Source organism: Bos javanicus, chromosome 26 (assembly GCF_032452875.1).
Source record: "Bos javanicus breed banteng chromosome 26, ARS-OSU_banteng_1.0, whole genome shotgun sequence".
Lineage (NCBI taxonomy): Eukaryota > Metazoa > Chordata > Mammalia > Artiodactyla > Bovidae > Bos > Bos javanicus.
The window spans coordinates 32,189,718-32,209,780 of record NC_083893.1 but is presented as its reverse complement, the minus strand read 5'-3'; positions in this window follow the sequence as shown (position 1 = coordinate 32,209,780).

The following is a 20,063-nucleotide window of genomic DNA, read 5'->3' as shown; positions in this document are numbered from 1 at the left end:
TAATTCAGCTCCTTTGAATTTGCATGCCCCACACAAGGAGGTCAGTCAAAAGGGGCCTAGAGTTCAGGAGAAGGTGAACTTTACAAAATCTTTTTTTGTTGCTTCCTGTCTGCATAAAGTGCAGAGGCCTGAACAGAAGTGCAAGGGTAGCAAGTGTGCAGTGCTGACGGCAGTCCTGCCCACAGAAAGTGCTCACACGCCTGCTGGGGGAGTCTCTAGGAAAGAGGAGTCAGAGGTGTTACCTCAGCTCACAGCTCGCTCTCAGAAGTGAGGTCCCATTCCAATGTCATGTTTCAGAATCTGAACACATCCCGCTCCACCTTCTTTCAGGTTTTAAAAGTCCATCAAAGAAGGAAGAGGTAGAATCTGGAGGAACTGGGATGCATGTAGATGTTGTGAATCCCTGCTCACCCATCTATCTCTTCAGGCAAACCCTGAAGGGTGTTTATAATGTACAAGGGAGTCTAGTAGAGATGCTGGCACAACGCACAGAGGGTGAGAGCTTTGTCATTTTCTCCTGCGTGTGGCGCTATTGCTTAAACATGCTAAGGCAGGAAGAGGCATAATAACTTAAGATGCTGGGTTGGTTAGGAGCCTGAGTAGCAAGCCGTCTAATGGATTGGGACTGGTTTGTTCTAATTCTCTGCTCATCTCCAACTTGCTGTGTGACGTTGAATGACATCCCTACCCTTTCTGAGCCTTAGGATGAGCCTCTGCAAAGATCATCCATCGGCAGATTACAATATCAAGTGGTTTTCAAAGGCTGGGCTACTGCTTGGTGCCCGTACAAGGAGATGCCTGGGACACACAGGCCTTTGTGTTCAGTTTGCCTGAGACCTAAAGTGGAAGTGAGAAGCAGCTGCGTGTCTGGTGTGTAAAGTTCTCAGTAGAGATGTAGACAGCTTTTGCAAAAACTTCAGGTACTGATGCTTCCTGGGGGTGTTGCAGATATGAATACCCAGCTCAGTTCTCCCTTGTCAGTGGGAGGACCTTTGGACTCACGTGAGGAAGCCGGACTCTGTCCTCAACCCTCTTCTCTGTGCTCACGTCTAATCACTGTTTTTAAGCAATTCCCTGTCCTAAATTTCCTCCAAGTCACTGACTTAGCTCCATTTGCCCAGACACCACTCTAGCCCAACCCCCCACCCCACCCCCTGGTTCCTGCAATAGCCCCCTCTCCTGCACTGTCCCTGGTTTGTAGAGTAGTTAGAATGATGGTTGAAGTTAAACTATGATATTGTCCATCTCCCTGTGTTTTGTTGCATAAGCCCTTCAAAGACTATTCACTGCTGTCCTGTCAAGTTCCAATTCTTCCCAGGACCTTCACCACCCTCTGTGTTCATGTCTCCAGCCTCTTCTGCCCCCTGCACTTTATAATGCATGGAATTTATAAAATTTATAAAACATGGAATCATTTGCCCCCTTTCCAACTCCTAGTCCTCACACGGGCCCTGCTTCTAGCTGGGACCACTATCTTTTCCAACTTCACTTGGGAAACTCCCGTCTGATCCTTAGGCCACTCTGTTTGGGAGGCACCTTTACTCTTGCCTTGAAAATCCCATGGGCGGAGGAACCTGGTAGGCTGCAGTCCAGGGGGTCGCAAAGAGTCGGACATGACTGAGCGACTTCACTTTTCACTTTCACTGCTCCACCCAGTCTTCCTGACCCACTGTCTTGGGCTTAGGCTGCAATTTCTCCTCCTGTGCTAACTCTGATTAACTGAAGGCATCTGCCTGAATGCTGGTTTGAGAAGGCTTTGGAGACCCCAGTGAATAGAAAAGAGAGCAGTGAAGGGGTGCAGGCGTTTGCAGTGGGGGGGAGGGGCATGTGTGCAGCACAGTCTTCACCGTGGGATTGACCTTCCCCTCACCTGTGTCCAGCCCACTCCCCACCCCAGTCATGAAATCCTCTGACCGCTTCTGCTCACATTGATCTCAGTATCTCCAGATGCCTTTGCGTAGAACCAGAGCCACACAATTTGGCCTTGAATTCTTCCATAGTTGTGTTAGGTGTCGTTTCTGCCTCCTAAGACTGGATACTCCTAGGAAATAAGAAACTTTTAATCAGAAGTCTTCTGTGTTCCCACTCAGCAGGGCTGGAAAAAGTCGCTGAGAGCTTTTCTCCTTCGCTCTGTTCTCCATTACCCTGTTGATGGCCGCTTGTCCTCCTCCCTATAAGACCCCGTGCTCACAGTGCTCTGATCTCACCTCCGGCTGCAGCCTGTCTGTAGCATGCTTGAGCTCCTCACGGCTCCCCCATTCCCACTGTTCAAGTTCAATTCAAATATCATCTCCTGAAAGACCCTTTCCTGACTACTGTGCTCTTTTGTGACTCTCTAGAAACTTGCCCTGCTTTATATTCCTATCCAGTATGAATATAGTTCTTTACATTTCTTATGAAAGCATGTATTGCTGTGTTTCCTGTTTTCTTATCGTCTGGCCCCCCACGCCCCTGTGCCCTGCAAATGTGAAGTCCCGTGTTTTGTTTGTCTTGGTGTTACTGTATCCCCTCACCAGGCACTCTTGTTGAATGGTTAGATGGAAGAGTGAGTAGATGAAAGAAAGAACGAATGCCTGAGGAATGGGCTGTCCATCATTGGGATGGAGCCAGTGGGGGCAGGACTGTTAATTTCCCAGGCCTTTGGGATTACAGCCTCTGCCTCTGCATATTCAGGAGAATTGTAGATGGCCTTTTACTTTCTGGGAGAAAGCAGTAAAGACAGAGAGAGAACCAGAGAGAGAAGGGAATGGCTGCTGGATTTGAATATGGACTGGGCCATCTGAAGGGCAAAGGAGCCATCAGCCATCTTTCTGGTCCCCAGCTTCTCCTGCTCCTGGGAAGAAAGGAGGCTAGGAAAATGTCCCTTCCAGTGGCCACATTTGCTAAAAAACAATCCGCCATGTTTCACAGCTGATGTACCAGAAAGGAACAGACACCCCTCTGTTGGGCTCTGAGCCTCGGACTTGAGAATCCCCTGAAGATGCTAAAAGGGTTTAATATTTCTCAGCAGAAAGTGCTTTTGGAAAAGGGAAAAGAGGAATGAGGGAAGCTTTTTCCTGTATCCTTTTTGCTATCAGCAAATCAGGCTTGTTCCTCTGGTGAATGCTTTTCTTTCTTTCTTTTTTTTTTTTTTTGCTGCAATTTTCATTCGCAAATCCTGTTGTTCAGTGATAAGCAAGGCTGTCTTTCCTTCAAGACTAGGCAGAGAACTGCTTAACCTGAGATAGCTGTTTGTTTCTAATATTTTTTACTGTGATTATTTTGGAAAATGCAAAAAAGCAGAAAGAAGAAAATTAAAACTATCCATATTCCCAGCACTCAGAGAAATCTCCAGGCTTTTACTTCTCTCATATACATATTATTTACTTCTGTCATATATGCTTATGAAAATTGGGAACATGTCATATACTGCTTTTTCATTTGACTATGTCATAAACCATCATAAGTATTCTTATTTAAGAAATTTTGTTTTCCTATTGTAAAATAACAATAATAAAATAACTAGAAAAAATAAAATGAAATAAAAACCCCAGATAGCACAAAGAAATTTTAAAAATCTATGATTTCACAATTCAAAGATAATGACTATAAAATATATACCTAACTATTCTTTAAAAACATATTCCTAAAATATAATTATGTCTAAAAGCTAGTCTTAATAAAAATTCCAATAAAAATTGGGCCATATTGCACATTTAGTAAGGCCAGGGAAATAATCTCTTATAATATGACCACTTAAAATTCAGTGTGTTTCATACATAACATGATTATTATGTGATGGAATACGGAAGATGCTATTGGTCCAGTGAAACCTATTTAAATCACCTTCTTCCTTTTTTCTCTACTATGGAACCTGGAAAATGAAAGGTACTGTTTCCCTTGCTGCTGGGTGTGAAAGTGAAAGTCACTTAGTCATGTCCAACTGTTTGCAACCCCACAGAGTATACAGTCCATGGAATTCTCCAGGCCAGAATATTGGAGCTGTTAGCCTTTCCCTTCTCCAGGGGATCTTCCCAACCCAGGGATTAAAGCCAGGTCTCCTGCATTGCTGGTGGATTCTTTACCATCTGAGCCACAGGGGAAGCCTGCTGGGTGTGGTCATGTTATTTCTTCTGATCAAGAGAATGAAAGCATATATCTGAGAAAGGCTTCTCTTCCCAAATAAAAAGAAAATAAAATTAGAAAACTTTTGCTGTTTACACTACCCTTTCTTTTTCCTTCTTAGAATGTGGATGTGATGCCTAGAGTGTAGCAGCCGTTTTGAAAATATGAGGACAAATCCACTAGCAAAGAAGAAATTGTTGATAAAATATCATGATAGCGTCTCCAGCTCTGAGCTGTCTACTTTTGGAATTCTTGTTGAGTGAGAACTTGTTTAAATCGTCATTGTGAGTTTTACAGCCACTATTTATGATTTCCCTCCTAACTGATTTGAGATTCATATAGAATTCAGTATTAAATAAGTCTGTCCTTTATCTCTCCTTGCTCCACGCAAAATTACCAACTCTCATTAGTGGCTTCCCTGGTGGCTCAGACGGTAACGCGTCTGCCTGCAATGCAGGAGACTCGGGTTCAATCCCTGGGTTGGGAAGATCCCCTGGAGAAGGAAATGGCAACCCACTCCAGTAACCTTGCCTGGAGAGTCCCATGGACGGAGGAGCCTGGTAGGCTACAGTCCATGGGGTCGCAAGGGGTCAGGCACTGAGCGACTTCACTTTCTTTCTTTCTATTATTGAACTTGGTGGGGCCATGTTCACAGTCATGTACTTAATCCAGGAAGGAACCTATTCACATGTTCATTTCAGTGGGAGTTCATAACCTCTGGCTATTTTCACTCAATGATTTTTATGTAGGTTTGTGATTTTTATGCCTTTAAACCTCCTTCAGCGACCCACTCACCATCCCCAAATCAAGAGCTAAGCTTTGTATTTCAGTGTATCAGCTCATAGCACAGTGCTTTGTGAAATGTAGATACTCAATAAATTAGTGGTTTGATTGTCTGATTTTAACTCTCTGATCTCTTGGTTACAGAATGTCTGAATTAGTCAGAATTTCTGAGACTGTTGATTTAGAGGTCTTCACAGAATGCATGAACACAGAACAATGTTTTTTAAAATGTTAAGCAGAGTGGTCAAAACGACACTACAGTACTCTTTCACTTAAGGGGTATTTTCAGCTGCCCATCATCCATTGTTATTACCTCATATCTCAGTCCAGGGGTAAGATTAACCTTTTGAAAGAAAGGTTTTGTTTGAAAAGATCTGGAAATGATTAGTGAGGAGGCTACGGTTCTGCTCATGTCTACTAACAGGAGGTGGTCAGTTAGTTGAACTATATGCTTGGTGATGTGCTCTCTTATAATTGAGGAGCTGGTGTTCTTGCCTGTCTGAGCAGGTAGTCATCAGGGAGTCTCGTGGCAAGGCAGAAAAAGAAGGCAAGGGTAGTATGGTTGCCCAATAAGTCTTCAGATCACATTGACCCAAACTGTTTGTGGTTTCAAAAGTCACCAAGTGCTTGCTATGCGGCTCTCCTTGGTGTGCCATTGCACAATGGTTGGGGGTGGGGGTGGGAACCTTGACCTCTGCCTGGCCACTTGCAGCAGCAGGATGAGAGCCAACTGTTCAGTGAATGCCTTCAGTTCATGTCTCATTTGCCTGGCTCAATCCATCTTCTTCATCCAGGGGGAACAGCATGACCAGGAAGAAATCTCTTGAGAGGATAATCTTAGCTTCCGCTTGGTGGGAGGCCAGAGGGCTAAAAGCCAAGGCCCCTTGGTGACTGTAGGAGCTGAAGGGGCTTTGACCTCACAGCGCATCAGGTGAGTCACTTGAGCAAGAGAAGAAGAAGGACAGCCAATGACTGGGCTCCAGGAAGGAGAGGTGCAGGGGAGGAGGATGGAGCAGGAGAGAGGGCTCAGGGGTTAGTTGAAAAGAATAGAATAGAGAAATCAACTCTGTTATGCTCCTTCATCCCCCAAACTAACTTTCCTTAAGAAGTAAAATGTTTTAAAGACTCTCCTTTTTTCAAGGACCACATTAAGTTAACACCTTAAGTCATTTTTCCTGCAGAGGCATCAGGAGAGGGCCCATAAGAGGTAAAAGAGGAAGATGCTGGCTGGGGTAGATAGGATCATAGATGTTGGCACTTAAAGGGATTTGGAGGTCATTTAGGCCACCAGTTGCCCTTTCTGATATGGAGACGCTTAAGAGAGTGAGTTGGAAAAGGCAATGGCACCCCACTCCTGTACTCTTGCCTGGAAAATCCCATGGACGGAGGATCCTGGTAGGCTACAGTCCATGGGTCGCTGAGAGTCAGGCCCAACTAAGCGACTTCACTTTCACTTTTCACTTTCATGCACTGGAGAAGGAAATGGCAACCCACTCCAGTGTTCTTGCCTGGAGAATCCCAGGGACGGGGGAGCCTGGTGAGCAGCTGTCTGTGGGGTCGCACAGAGTCGGACATGACTGAAGCGATTTAACAGCAGCAGCAGCAAGAGAGTGAGTGGTGTGCCCAGGGTCATATGGATTTAGGGTGTAACCTGGATGCCAGGCATCGTAAAACTTCCCCACATCTCTTCCAAGCCTTCTTCTATGTTTCCAATGAGAAACAGCTCCCCACTCCCCTCCAACCTCGGGGTTCTAATTCCTGTGCTCTTCAAATCCCTTTTCCTTCCCCTCTCATCCTCTGCCCACTGATGGCCTTCCTTAATAAGGAAAAAGGAAATAAATATAGAGCCCGGAGGTGGCTTGGTGCTTGAGGAGTGGTGAGTGGTTATACAAGAGGAACATTACAGGGAAATTAATATTACCTAAGATTCAGGTTGCTGATGTGGCATCCAAGACAGGAGTGTCTCCATCTTGAGCCTAGACATTTATTTCAACAGAAGGAAGATCTTATTAGCCTCACTTAAATAATAATAATAATAATAAACTGAAGCACTGTGAGGTAAAGTACTCTGCTCAAGGTCTCCATGGTCACATGTAACTGAATAGGGAACCTTGATTCACTCTACTGCAGCTTGTGACTTCAGCATAGAAGAGAGCAGCTTAGTGTAGTGTGCAATTTATTTAATTTATTTACATTGGTTCTGGTGTCACCTGGAGTCGATAGCATTTTTTACACATGTATGGAACTGTGAAAGTCCCTGGATATTATCAGAGCTCAGGTACTTTGGGTCCTTGGAGAAACAGATGCTAAAGGAGTAGATATGCCAGAGATTTATTAGGGGGATGCTTCTGAAGGATAAAGAGGAAGGAGCAGACATAGGCAAGCCTTGGACCAGGATGCAGGTCTGAGCCCTGTGGCAGGAGACGGGGAAGGTGGTATTCGGTAGGAAGAGCCTCAGACCATAGAGCAGCTTTGGAACATCTCTGCTGAGCTGGTGAAAGAATGCCACAGCGGGCAGGAAGGGACTGGCTCCAGGGCCCTGCCATGCCCAGCCACCGGCCAGCAGCAGCCCCTGGAAGTGTGGCATTGGTGGGAACATGCTGTGGTCCAAGGGGGCAGCACCTAGCGGCTGTCAGTCAACCACGCTGCTGCAGCAGGTTCCCTTGACGGTGCAGCTGAGCTGTGCACCTCCGCGGCTACATGACGTGCAGTATTTGCCTGCACCCCTGTGTCAGGGTCCATGCTCAGCCTGGAGGCTACAGGGATCTGAGGAACATGGTTCCCATCCCTCGGAGCTCATTGTCTAGCTCAGAGGACCAAACATGCGCACCTCAGCGATGGAATGTGCATTAAATAGTGGCCAAGGCAATAGTAACAGGAGAGTAACGGAGCAGTGTGAGACTGTGGGGGGTGATGTGTGCTGGTGGTTCAAAGGTGATGTGTGCTGGAGGAGAGCTTAGGATGTTCCCAGTAGGCAATGTGGTAGGTGTGTGTACAGGTACTCTGCGTCATTTCAGCCTGCCCCACGCCCACGTTTTGCCTCCATCCATTTGACATTCACCCAATACCTATCAACTACCAGGCTCCATGCCAGGTACAGTAATTAGGTGGATCATCAACAAGCTTACGATATTGAACGGCCTTGTAGACTGATGAGTCATTAAAAAAAAAAAACCTATAGAGGCATGTGAGACTGTGTGGGGCTCCTAATGATTGGAATCCTGCTGATATACATGGTGGGTGCAAACAACGGACGAAGCTATTCATTACCATGTATCTGTTAAGCTCTGGGAAGCATGAGGTAGTAGTGGGAAGTCTTGCCTTTCCATTTATCACACACACACACAAAATAGGGAAAAACTACATAGAAAAGACATTAAAAAATAGATTAACAGATCATATAATAGACCATCAACACACTCACAACACAGCTTCAACAATTATCAACTCACTGCAAATTCTGTTTTACATTTAGCCTCATCCAGCTCCCCCCTCTTGTATTATTTTGGAGCAAATCCCTGCTGCTACTTGCTGCTACCAAGTCGTTTCAGTCGTGTCCGACTCTGTGCGACCCCATAGACGGCAGCCCACCAGCCTCCCCCATCCTTGGGAGTCTCCAGGCAAGAACACTGGAGTGGGTTGCCATTTCCTTCTCCAATAAATCAAAGTGAAAAGTGAAAGTGAAATCACTCAGTCCTGTCCGACTCTGAGCAACCCCATGGACTGCAGCCCACCAGGCTCCTCCTATCCTAACCTTCTATAATTTCACTGGTGAAATCTCTGAAGAATAAGGACACTGTTCTTTTAAAACATATCCACGATACTATCACACATTTAAATTTCCTGAGCCTCAATTTTCTTATCTGTCAAGTGGGTGTAATGATATATATTCTGCAGGGCTCCTGGAGTTTTATATAGAGTGCTTAGCCCAGTCAGATCAGATCAGATCAGATCAGCCACTCAGTCGTGTCCGACTGTTTGCGACCCCATGAATCGCAGCACGCCAGGCCTCCCTGTCCATCACCAACTCCCGGAGTTCACTCAGACTCATGTCCATCGAGTCAGTGATGCCATCAGGCCAGCTCATCCTCTGTCGTCCCCTTCTCCTCTTGCCCCCAATCCCTCCCAGCATCAGAGTCTTTTCCAATGAGTCAACTCTTCGCATGAGGTGGCCAAAGTACTGGAGTTTCAGCTTTAGCATCATTCCTTCCAAAGAAATCCCAGGGCTGACCTCCTTTAGAATGGACTAGTTGGATCTCCTTGCAGTCCAAGGGACTCTCAAGAGTCTTCTCCAACACCACAGTTCAAAAGCATCAATTCTTCGGCACTCAGCCTTCTTCACAGTCCAACTCTCACATCCATACATGACCACAGGAAAGACCATAGCCTTGACTAGACGAACCTTTCTTGGCAAAGTAATGTCTCTGCTTTTGAATATGCTATCTAGGTTGGTCATAACTTTCCTTCCAAGGAGTAAGCGTCTTTTAATTTCATGGCTGCAGTCACCATCTGCAGTGATTTTGGAGCCCCCAAAAATAAAGTCTGACACTGTTTCCACTGTTTCCCCATCTATTTCCCATGAAGTGATGGGACCAGATGCCATGATCTTCGTTTTCTGAATGTTGAGCTTTAAGCCAACTTTTTCACTCTCCACTTTCACTTTCATCAAGAGGCTTTTTAGTTCCTCTTCACTTTCTGCCATAAGGGTGGTATCATCTGCATATCTGAGGTTATTGATATTTTTCCTGGCAATCTTGATTCCAGCTTGTGTTTCTTCCAGTCCAGCATTTCTCATGATGTACTCTGCATATAAGTTAAATAAACAGGGTGACAATATACAGCCTTGACGAACTCCTTTTCCTATTTGGAACCAGTCTGTTGTTCCATGTCCAGTTCTAACTGTTGCTTCCTGACCTGCATACAAATTTCTCAAGAGGCAGATCAGGTGGTCTGGTATTCCCATCTCTTTCAGAATTTTCCACAGTTTATTGTGATCCACACAGTCAAGGGCTTTGGCATAGTCAATAAAGCAGAAATAGATGTTTTTCTGGAACTCTCTTGCTTTTTCCATGATCCAGCGGATGTTGGCAATTTGATCTCTGGTTTCTCTGCCTTTTCTAAAACCAGCTTGAACATCAGGAAGTTCACAGTTCACATATTGCTGAAGCCTGGCTTGGAGAATGTTGAGCATTACTTTACTAGCGTGTGAGATAAGTGCAATTGTGCGGTAGTTTGAGCATTCTTTGGCATTGCCTTTCTTTGGGTTTGGAATGAAAACTGACCTTTTCCAGTCCTGTGGCCACTGCTGAGTTTTCCAAATTTGCTGGCATATTGAGGGCAGCACTTTCACAGCATCATCTTTCAGGATTTGGAATAGTTCAACTGGAATTCTATCACCTCCACTAGCTTTGTTCATAGTGATGTTTTCTAAGGCCCACTTGACTTCACATTCCAGGATGTCTGGCTCTAGGTGAGTGATCACAGCATCGTGATTATCTGGGTCATGAAGATCTTTTTTGTACAGTTCTTCTGTGTATTCTTGCCATCTCTTAATATCTTCTGCTTCTGTTAGGTCCATACCATTTCTGTCCTTTATCGAGCCCATCTTTGCATGAAATGTTCCTTTGGTATCTCTGATTTTCTTGAAGAGATCTCTAGTCTTTCCCATTCTGTTGTTTTCCTCTATTTCTTTGCATTGATCGCTGAAGAAGGCTTTCTTATCTCTTCTTGCTATTCTTTGGAACTCTGCACTCAGATGTTTATATCTTTCCTTTTCTCCTTTGCTTTTTGCTTCTCTTTTTTCACAGCTATTTTTAAGGCCTCCCCAGACAGCCATTTTGCTTTTTTGCATTTCTTTTCCATGGGGATGGTCTTGATCCCTCTCTCCTGTACAATGTCACGAACCTCATTCCATAGCTCATCAGGCACTCTATCTATCAGATCTAGGCTCTTAAATCTATTTCTCACTTCCACTGTATAATCATAAGGGATTTGATTTAGGTCATACCTGAATGGTCTCGTGGTTTTCCCTACTTTCTTCAATTTAAGTCTGAATTTGGCAATAGGGAGTTCATGGCCTGAGCCACAGTCAACTCCTGGTCTTGTTTTTGCTGACTGTATAGAGCTTCTCCATCTTTGGGTGCAAAGAATATAATCAATCTGATTTCAGTGTTGACCATCTGGTGATGTCCATGTATAGAGTCTTCTCTTGTGTTTTTGGAAGAGGGTGTTTGTTATGACCAGTGCATTTTCTTGGCAAAACTCTATTAGCCTTTGCCCTGCTTCATTCCGTATTCCAAGGCCAAATTTGCCTGTTACTTCAGGTGTTTCTTGACTTCCTACTTTTGCATTCCAGTCCCCTATAATGAAAAGGACACCTTTTTTGGGTGTTAGTTCTAAAAGGTCTTGTAGGTCTTCATAGAACTGTTCAACTTCAGCTTCTTCAGCATTACTGGTTGGGGCATAGACTTGGATTACTGTGATATTGAATGGCTTGCCTTGTAAACGAACAGAGATCACTCTGACAGAATGTGGTCCACTGGAGAAGGGAATGGCAAACCACTTCCGTATTCTTGCCTTGAGAACCCCATGAACAGTATGAAAAGGCAAAATGATAGGATACTGAAAGAGAAACTCCCCAGGTCAGTAGGTGCCCAATATGCTACTGGAGATCAGTGGAGAAATAACTCCAGAAAGAATGAAGGGATGGAGCCAAAGCAAAAAGAATACCCAGCTGTGGATGTGACTGGTGATAGAAGCAAGGTCTGCTTCTGTAAAGAGCAATATTGCATAGGAACCTGGAATGTTAGGTCCATGAATCAAGGCAAATTGGAAGTGGTCAAACAAGAGATGGCAAGAGTGAATGTTGACATTCTAGGAATCAGCGAACTGAAACAGACTGGAATGGGTGAATTTAACTCAGATGACCATTATATCTACTACTGCTGGCAGGAATCCCTCAGAAGAAATGGAGTAGCCATCATAGTCAACAAAAGAGTTGGAAATGCAGTACTTGGATGCAATCTCAAAAAGGACAGAATGATCTCTGTTCATTTCCAAGGCAAACCATTCAATATCACAGTAATCCAAGTCTATGCCCCAACCAGTAACGCTGAAGAAGCTTAGCCCAGTAGCTAGTCGCAATCATGTTCATATTATAATGTGGAAGATCTCTGCTAGGCAATGTGGAAGAAAATTAAAGAGCCCCAGAGCATGATTTCTGCCCCCATACTTTCCAGTCTAACTAGAAAGATAAGAAATGTATTGGTTGTGTTTTCTGCTTTCACGGAATAGACAGGAAATGATATTTGGTGCATTTGGTTTTCTGCCATGAAATGCAGTGACATTTTAATATGTTCAGAATCTATTAATATGTCAAGGGAGAAACGCTTGCTTAAATAACTAGCTGACAAAAGACCAAACAGAGTACCAATTCTTGAATTGCCCGATTATTCCAGAATTAAGTTATATCACCTGATTGTTTTAACATGTACACAATACAGTCTTTCTTTCTTGCACAGTCTATACATAACATCACACAAACATACAAAATCCGTCTTGCACACACACAGACCTTGCATCTTTTTTTGCACTTTAGATTTGGAAATGGTGGTAGCTTTTATTACTTCCAATTATGGGCCTTTTGAGTTGAATTTTGCCAGTCTTTTCAGTTTATATTATTATTAACGTTCTTATGTCTCAAGATCTGTATTAATTGCCTCAGCGTATTGGCCATTTGTATAAAATTCCCTGGACATCTATTTATCAGCAGGAAGTGTTCTTCTTTTGGTGGCAAATGCTATTTCATGCTAATACCCTGATGTCTCAGAGTTTATACAAGTACAAAGAAGGAAAGGCACTGAATTCAATAACTTGGACTTTCTTTTCATTTTCTGTCAGCAGTTTTAAGAAGTTGGTTTGTTTCCCTGTAAACTATTTGGAAAACAAGCAGTTTTTGTTTTCTAAATGCTACCAAGCTCCAAATAATATAAATTACAGGGGTCAGTGCTTAGGAATCATGATGAGAACTAAACAACAAATAAGCAAACAACCTGATTTAAAAATGCATAAAGGGCTCGAATAGACATTTCTCCAAAGAAGATATACAAGTGGCCAATAAGTGCATGAATGGATGCCCAGCATCACTAATTATTAGGACAGTGTCAGTCAAAACCACAATGAGATACCATCTCTCACTAATTAGGATGGATTCTATAAAAACAAAACAAACAAAAGGTCCAGAAAGTAACAAGCGTTGGGGAGAATGTAGAGAAATTGGCTCCCTTGAGCACTGTTGGTTGGGAATGTAAAATGGTACAGCTACTATGGAAAATGATATGCCGGTTCCTCATAACTATTAAACACAGAGTTGTGACATGACCCAGAAATTCCACTTCTGGGTATAAACCCAAAAGAATACAAAGCAGGGACTCAGTGAGATATTAGACACCCCTGCTCATAGTAGCATTATTCATAATAGCCAAAGACGGAAGCAATTCAAGAATCCATGGATGGATGAGTGCATAGTCACAATGTGGTCTATACATACAATATGGTTCAGCCTTAAAGTGGAAATTCTGACACATGCTACAACATAAATGAACCCTGAAGACTTTAATGCTAAGGAGAATACAGTAGCTGCAAAGGGACAAATACTGTTTGATTCCACTTCTGTGAGGTCTCTAGAATAATCATACTCATAGAAGCAGAAAGAGTCAATTGCACGATGAATTCTAGGGTCTGGGCAGAGGGGAGATGAGGTGCTGCTGTTTAATGGGTACAGAGTTTTGGTTTTGTAAGATGAAAAATGTTTCCATGTGGAGAGGATGTGATGATGTTTGCACAATAATGTGAATATACTTAATCCTACTGAACTCTCACTTAAAAGTGATGACGATGGAGGGAAAGGGGGGCCAAAAAAGGGTAGGAGATTAAGAAATGTTGTTCATTCCGTTGTGTCCAACTCTTTGTGAGCCCATGGACTGCAGCACGCCAGGCTTCCCAGTCCTTCACCATCTCCTGGAGCTTGCTCCAACCCATGTCCATCGAGTCGGTGATGCCATCCAACCATCTCATCCTCTGTCATCCCTTTCTCCTCTTGCCCTCAATCTTTCCTAGCATCAGGGTCTTTTCCAATGAGTCGGCTCTTTGCATCACATGGCAAAGAGGATTAAGAAGTATAAACTATTATATTTAAAGTAAGCTATAAAGATATATTATACAACATGGGGAATGTAGCCAATATTTTATAATAACAATAAATTGTGAATTACTATATTGTACACCTGTAACTTATATAATATTGTACATCAATGATATTTCAATAAAATTTTTTTAAAATAGAAATGATGCTGATATGCAATAACTATTTTACCACAATTAAAATATTTTAAATTCTACAGTAAAAATAAGAGTCATGATGATAATACTAATATAGACCTTAATATATGCTAGGAGCTGTTTTTAGAACTTTTCATAAGTTAACTCATTTGATCCTCACAGTCATCCTATAAGCACCATTATTATCCCCATTTTACAGATGAGAACACTGAGGCACAAAGAGGTAGAGTGGTGTGACTGTAATAACATAAGTGGCAACACTGGGGTTTGAAGACTGGCCATCTGTCTCCACGGAGAAGGCAATGGCACCCCACTCCAGTACTCTTGCCTGAAAACTCCCATGGACAGAGGAGCCTGGTGGGCTGCAGTCCATGGGGTCGCTAAGAGTCGGACACGACTGAGTGACTTCACTTTCACTTTTCACTTTCATGCATTGGAGAAGGAAATGGCAACCCACTCCCGTGTTCTTGCCTGGAGAATCCCAGGGATGGGGGAGCCTGGTGGGCTGCCGTTTATAGGGTTGCACAGAGTTGGACACGACTGAAGCGACTCAGCAGCAGCAGCATCTTTCTCCAGAATCTGTGGTTTCAGGGACCCAATCCCAGTGCATGGACTCACTGCAGAGGCACTGAAAGTTCATATTCAAGGCAGGACTATGCCATCAACTGTTGAAATGAGAAGAGGCTAAAATCAGAGTGCAAACTTGCTCCTGTGAACAAAAGCTTTCAGAAGTTGTCTGGCCCGACTACTGCCAGATAGGTTGGCTTGAGAAGTGGAGAGCCACAGCTTGAAGCTCCATGGGCAGATTTGTCAGGAGTCTCCAGTGGACCTGAGAGGGTACGTTGTCAACATTTATTGTGAGCTTGGCACATGCTGTGCTCTCTTCTAAGAACTCACATATCTTAACGCAGCCAATGCTTACAGCAATCCTATGAAACACCTGTTTTAAAGATGAGGAGATGAAGGAATTCCCTGGTGGTCTAGTGGTGAGGACTCCACTTAAGAACTTGCCCAAGATCGCATATCTTGATACAGAAGTTAGGAGCGCCGTATCTGAGGTTAGTAGAACCATTTCACTGTGGACCAGTGTTTGCCTTTGCTGGTTCTAGGTTTGGGCCAGGATTCTCTGATCTTTCCTTGTTTGTTGAAAATTCTGTTTTTGAGAATCTTAAGCCTGAGTTTCAGGTTCAGAAACCCTTAGGAAAACCCCATCCCAGGACCAGATCTTCAGAAGATGCCTGCAGTAGGGAAATTGGCCTGGTCACAGGAGCCAGTTTCTCTACTTGGTTTTGCTATTGTTCAGTCGCTCAGTTGTGTCAGACTCTTTGCAACCCCATGGACTGCAGCATGCCAGGCTTCCCTGTCCTTCACCAACTCCCAGAGCTTGCTCAAACTCATGCCCATTGAGTCAGTGATGCCATCCAACCATCTCTTCCTCTGCCGTCCCCTTCTCCTGCCTTCAATCTTCCCCAGCATCAGGGTCTTTTCCAACAGCTGACATCCATTCAGGTGTCTCAGGACAGACTTATCCACAGCCTCAAGGAAGTTAAAAGAAAAGGCACTTGTTCCCTTCTATGAAGGCAACAGAACACACATAGCTAAAAGCAGGAGGCATAAACGTGAATATGTGTACACAGATACATATTCTCACAGATCCGTATGAGTATGAACTTAGATGCGTATGTTATACATCACATGCACACACATGATTTGGGGAGTGCTAGAAAAATCACTGAAGGAAGAATGGGAATAAGTGGCAACTTGTCAGAGACAGAAAAAAATGAATCTAAGAAAAGAGTGGTAACAAGAAATAGAAAGATTATAGGCTTTGGAGTCAGATGGTCTTAGGCTCAAGTTCCTGCTCTGCCACCCATTAAGTGTGACCTCAAGTGAACTAATTAATCTCTCTGAGCTCTACTTTTTCATCCTATGAAAGTGTTTGTCCCTCAGTTGTGCCTGACCCTTTGTGACCACATGGATTGTCCATGGAATTCTCCAGGCAAAAATACTAGAGTGGGTCACCATTCCATTCTCCAGCGGATCTTCCTGACTCAAGGATTGAACCCAGGTTTCCTTCATTGCAGGCAGATTCTTCACCATCTGAACCACCGGGGCACCCCTTTATTCTGCAAAATGGGTGCTGCATGCATGTATGCTGAGTCATTAAGTTGTTCTGACTCTTTGCAACCCCATGGACTGTAGCCTGCCAGGTTTCTCTGCCTGAGATTTTCCAGGCAAGAATACTGGAGGGGGTTGCCATTTCCTTCTCCAGGGGAATCTTCCTAACCCTACTTTATGCATGCATGTATGCTGAGTCATTAAGTTGTTCTGACTCTTTGCAACCCTACTTTATGCATGCATGTATGCTGAGTCATTAAGTTGTTCTGACTCTTTGCAACCCCATGGACTGTAGCCTGCCAGGTTTCTCTGTCTGAGATTTTCCAGGCAAGAATACTGGAGGGGGTTGCCATTCCCTTATCCAGGGGAATCTTCCTAACCCAGGGAATGCATTGCCTGCTTTGGCAGGTGGATTCTTTACCACTGAGTCACCTGGGAAGCCCATTTCTACCCTATAGGTTTTTGTAAAGAGAAAATGTGACAGGGAAAGCGTCTATTGGGACCTGGCCCATGATGCAGACTTTCCAAAGATAGTCCATCATTTTCCAGAAGTGGATCTTGTAGACAGCTCACAGATTTGAGGGGCCTGGGACTAGTTTAGGTCTGCTTCCTGACCTTAAAGAGATTTTCTAACCCACTTTTCCTGACAGTGGTTTGCCTGCTGTGTACTGAATTCTGCAGATAATGGGCCCAAGGAAACCCAGTACGGTTGGCATGGTCTTGGTGCAGTGAGTCAAGAGCCAGAGCCACGAGAAGCCTGGTTGGTTCCAGACCTCTGGCATGCCCACACCCCTGCTGTTCATGCTGTCATCCCTACTCCCAGGTGAGAAGCACTTTGCATTGGAATCCCCACCTCACAGGGAGGTAAGCTGTGTCCAGCCATCACCTGTGCTCACCCGGTCTGTTTGACCTCATCTCTCCCCCACAGAGTTCTTTGCCCACCTGCTTCTGGGGGAATCCCTCTTGGGTGGTGCAGGGCTGGGCTCTTCGATTGGGACTGGACAGGGGATGAGAAGCTGGATGGATTCTCTAGCTCTGTCCCTGGTTGATATTTTTCCCACACTGTTGCACCCAGAACATCTGTTCATATTGTTTATCAAGTGACTGCAAGGGTTTGGATGAAACATTCCTGGCCACGGGACAAGCTGGGAACTTGGCCAGCCTTTCAACTGGACTCGCTCCACATTCTTTCTGTTTTGCTTTCCTGCTCTTTCCTCCATAGTTGTCTTTTCTCTGCATCTTCAGACTCTTGTGTTGTTTTACCCCCTTCTGCACTCCCTACTGTGTACGGCCTCTTTATCACCCAGACCCACCCTTACCTGCAGCGCTCTCTCCAAAGTTCATCCTTCCATCTGAATAACCAAGAGCTCTGTGTTTGGAAATCACGTAGTTGCCTTTAAATCAGCAATGGCTGGCTCACTAGTTTTGTGCCTTTAGATAAGATATTTAATCTTCCTGAGCCTTAAATACAAATTTTTTAAATGCAGACAATGACAACTATTTGTTGGCCTAATTTCCACTTTCTCCATAAATAATGCCAAATCTCTTTTTCTTTCATTTCTCTTCTTCTTCCTCTGCACCCCTACGCCCTTGAGCTATGCATCTTGGAAGCCAAGTCTGAGTATATAACAGAAGAATAAAGCCTGTTTTGTGTGTGAAGAGCTGGAGTAAAAGAACAGAGCACTCAATTCTGGCTCAGTTCTTTACTGAGTGACTTTTGGCAAGTTACTCAACTTTCTTATTCTTTATGATCTTATCTTTAAAATGGCAATAGACATGAAACCTCCCTCATCCCTAGGGCTGAAGAGAGACTATATGCCAAGAGAGAATATACGACAGTGCTTTCCGCGTTGTGAAAATGTACACAGAGAGGAGGCCGAGCCACTGTTGTGCTAATCTACCTTCCAGTTAGAGAGATGTCTTTCAAAAGCTGGTTCTCTCACTTGCTTTGTTCCCTTCTTATTCCCCTGCTATGAGATTGTGAATTTGAGGGGAAAAAGGGAGTGGAGATGTGAGCGTGAATGTCCACAGCAGCATTATTTGTAACAGCAAAAAAAGTGGAAACAATCCAAGCATCCATCAATGGATGAATAGAAAGACAAATTGTCATATATTCTTACGATGGGATATTATTTAGTAATAAAAAGCAATGAAGTGAACCTTGAAAACATCGTGGCAAGTGAAACAAGCCAGTCACAAAAGCCCCATAGTATATGATTCCATTTATGTGAAACGTCCAGAAGAGGCAAATCCGAGGGAGACAAAGTGGGTTGGTGGTTGCCGAGAGCTGGCAGAGTTGGGAATGGAGGGCAGGAATGGGGAATGACTGCTAATGAGAAAAAAATTTCTTTGGTCGGGGGGTGGTGTGTGATGAAATGTTCTAAAACTGATTCTGTACAGCTGTGTGAATATACTAGAAATTGTTGAACGATATACTTTAAATGGGAGAATTGCATCGTACGGGAATTATTCTTCACAAGACTGTATATATATATGCTGTGCTTAGTCACTTCAGTTGTGTCCGACTCTGTGACCCAATGGACAGTAGCCCGCCGGCTCCTCTGTCCATGGGGCTTCTCCAGGCAAAAACACTGGCGTGGCTTGCCATGTCCTCCTCCAGGGGATTGTCCCAACCCAGGGACTAAACCCAGGCCTCTTGCATTGCAGGTGAATTCTTTCCTTTCTGAGCCACCGGGGAAGCCCAATATATATAGGACAGTCTTTTTTTTTGTTTTTTTTTTAAGGAGAGAAGATACGATTTTGCTTTTCCTCTGCCCCTCCCCAGTCTTTTCCCTTCTTTTCCCTCTTTTCCCTTCCGAGATATCTGCAGGAAGTTCCCTTGGGGAAGATTTGGCTGCACAGAGCCCTCTGACTTGAGTCCATTTCCCTTGCACCGCTGCTGGTTTCTCCCTTGTTGCCCTGGGAGGGGAGCAGATCCTCTGTGACAAGCCCCCTTTACTGCCCTGCCGTTGGCTCCATGCACTGAGAACTCTATTAAAACTGCTGCCTCCTGTACTATAACATTGTTTCATGAGGGTGGAGAACTCACCCCTGGCGCTCCTCCAGCGATGGATGCCGAATACATATTGTTGAGTGATGGCTGATGGGGAGGTTGGGGGAGGGGGAATGACTGCTAGTGGAAAGGGGTTCCTACTGGGGGTGATGAAATGCCCTAAAATCGATGCTAAGTGTTCAGTTCAGTTCAGTCGCTCAGTCGTGTCCGACTCTTTGCGACCCCATGAATCGCAGCATGCCAGGCCTCCCTGTCCATCACCAACTCCCAGAGTTCACTCAGACTCACGTCCATCGAGTCAGTGATGCCATCCAGCTATCTCATCCTCTGTCGTCCCCTTCTCCTCCTGCCCCCAATCCCTCCCAGCATCAGAGTCTTTTCCAATGAGTCAACTCTTTGCATGAGGTGGGCAAAGTACTGGAGTTTCAGCTTTAGCATCATTCCTTCCAAAGAAATCCCAGGGCTGACCTCCTTCAGAATGGACTGGTTGGATCTCCTTGCAGTCCAAAGGACCCTCAAGAGTCTTCTCCAACACCACAGTTCAAAAGCATCAATTCTTCGGTGCTCAGCCTTCTTCACAGTCCAATTCTCACATCCATACGTGACCACAGGAAAAACCATAGCCTTGACTAGACGAACCTTTCTTGGCAAAGTAATGTCTCTGCTTTTGAATATGCTGTCTAGGTTGGTCATAACTTTCCTTCCA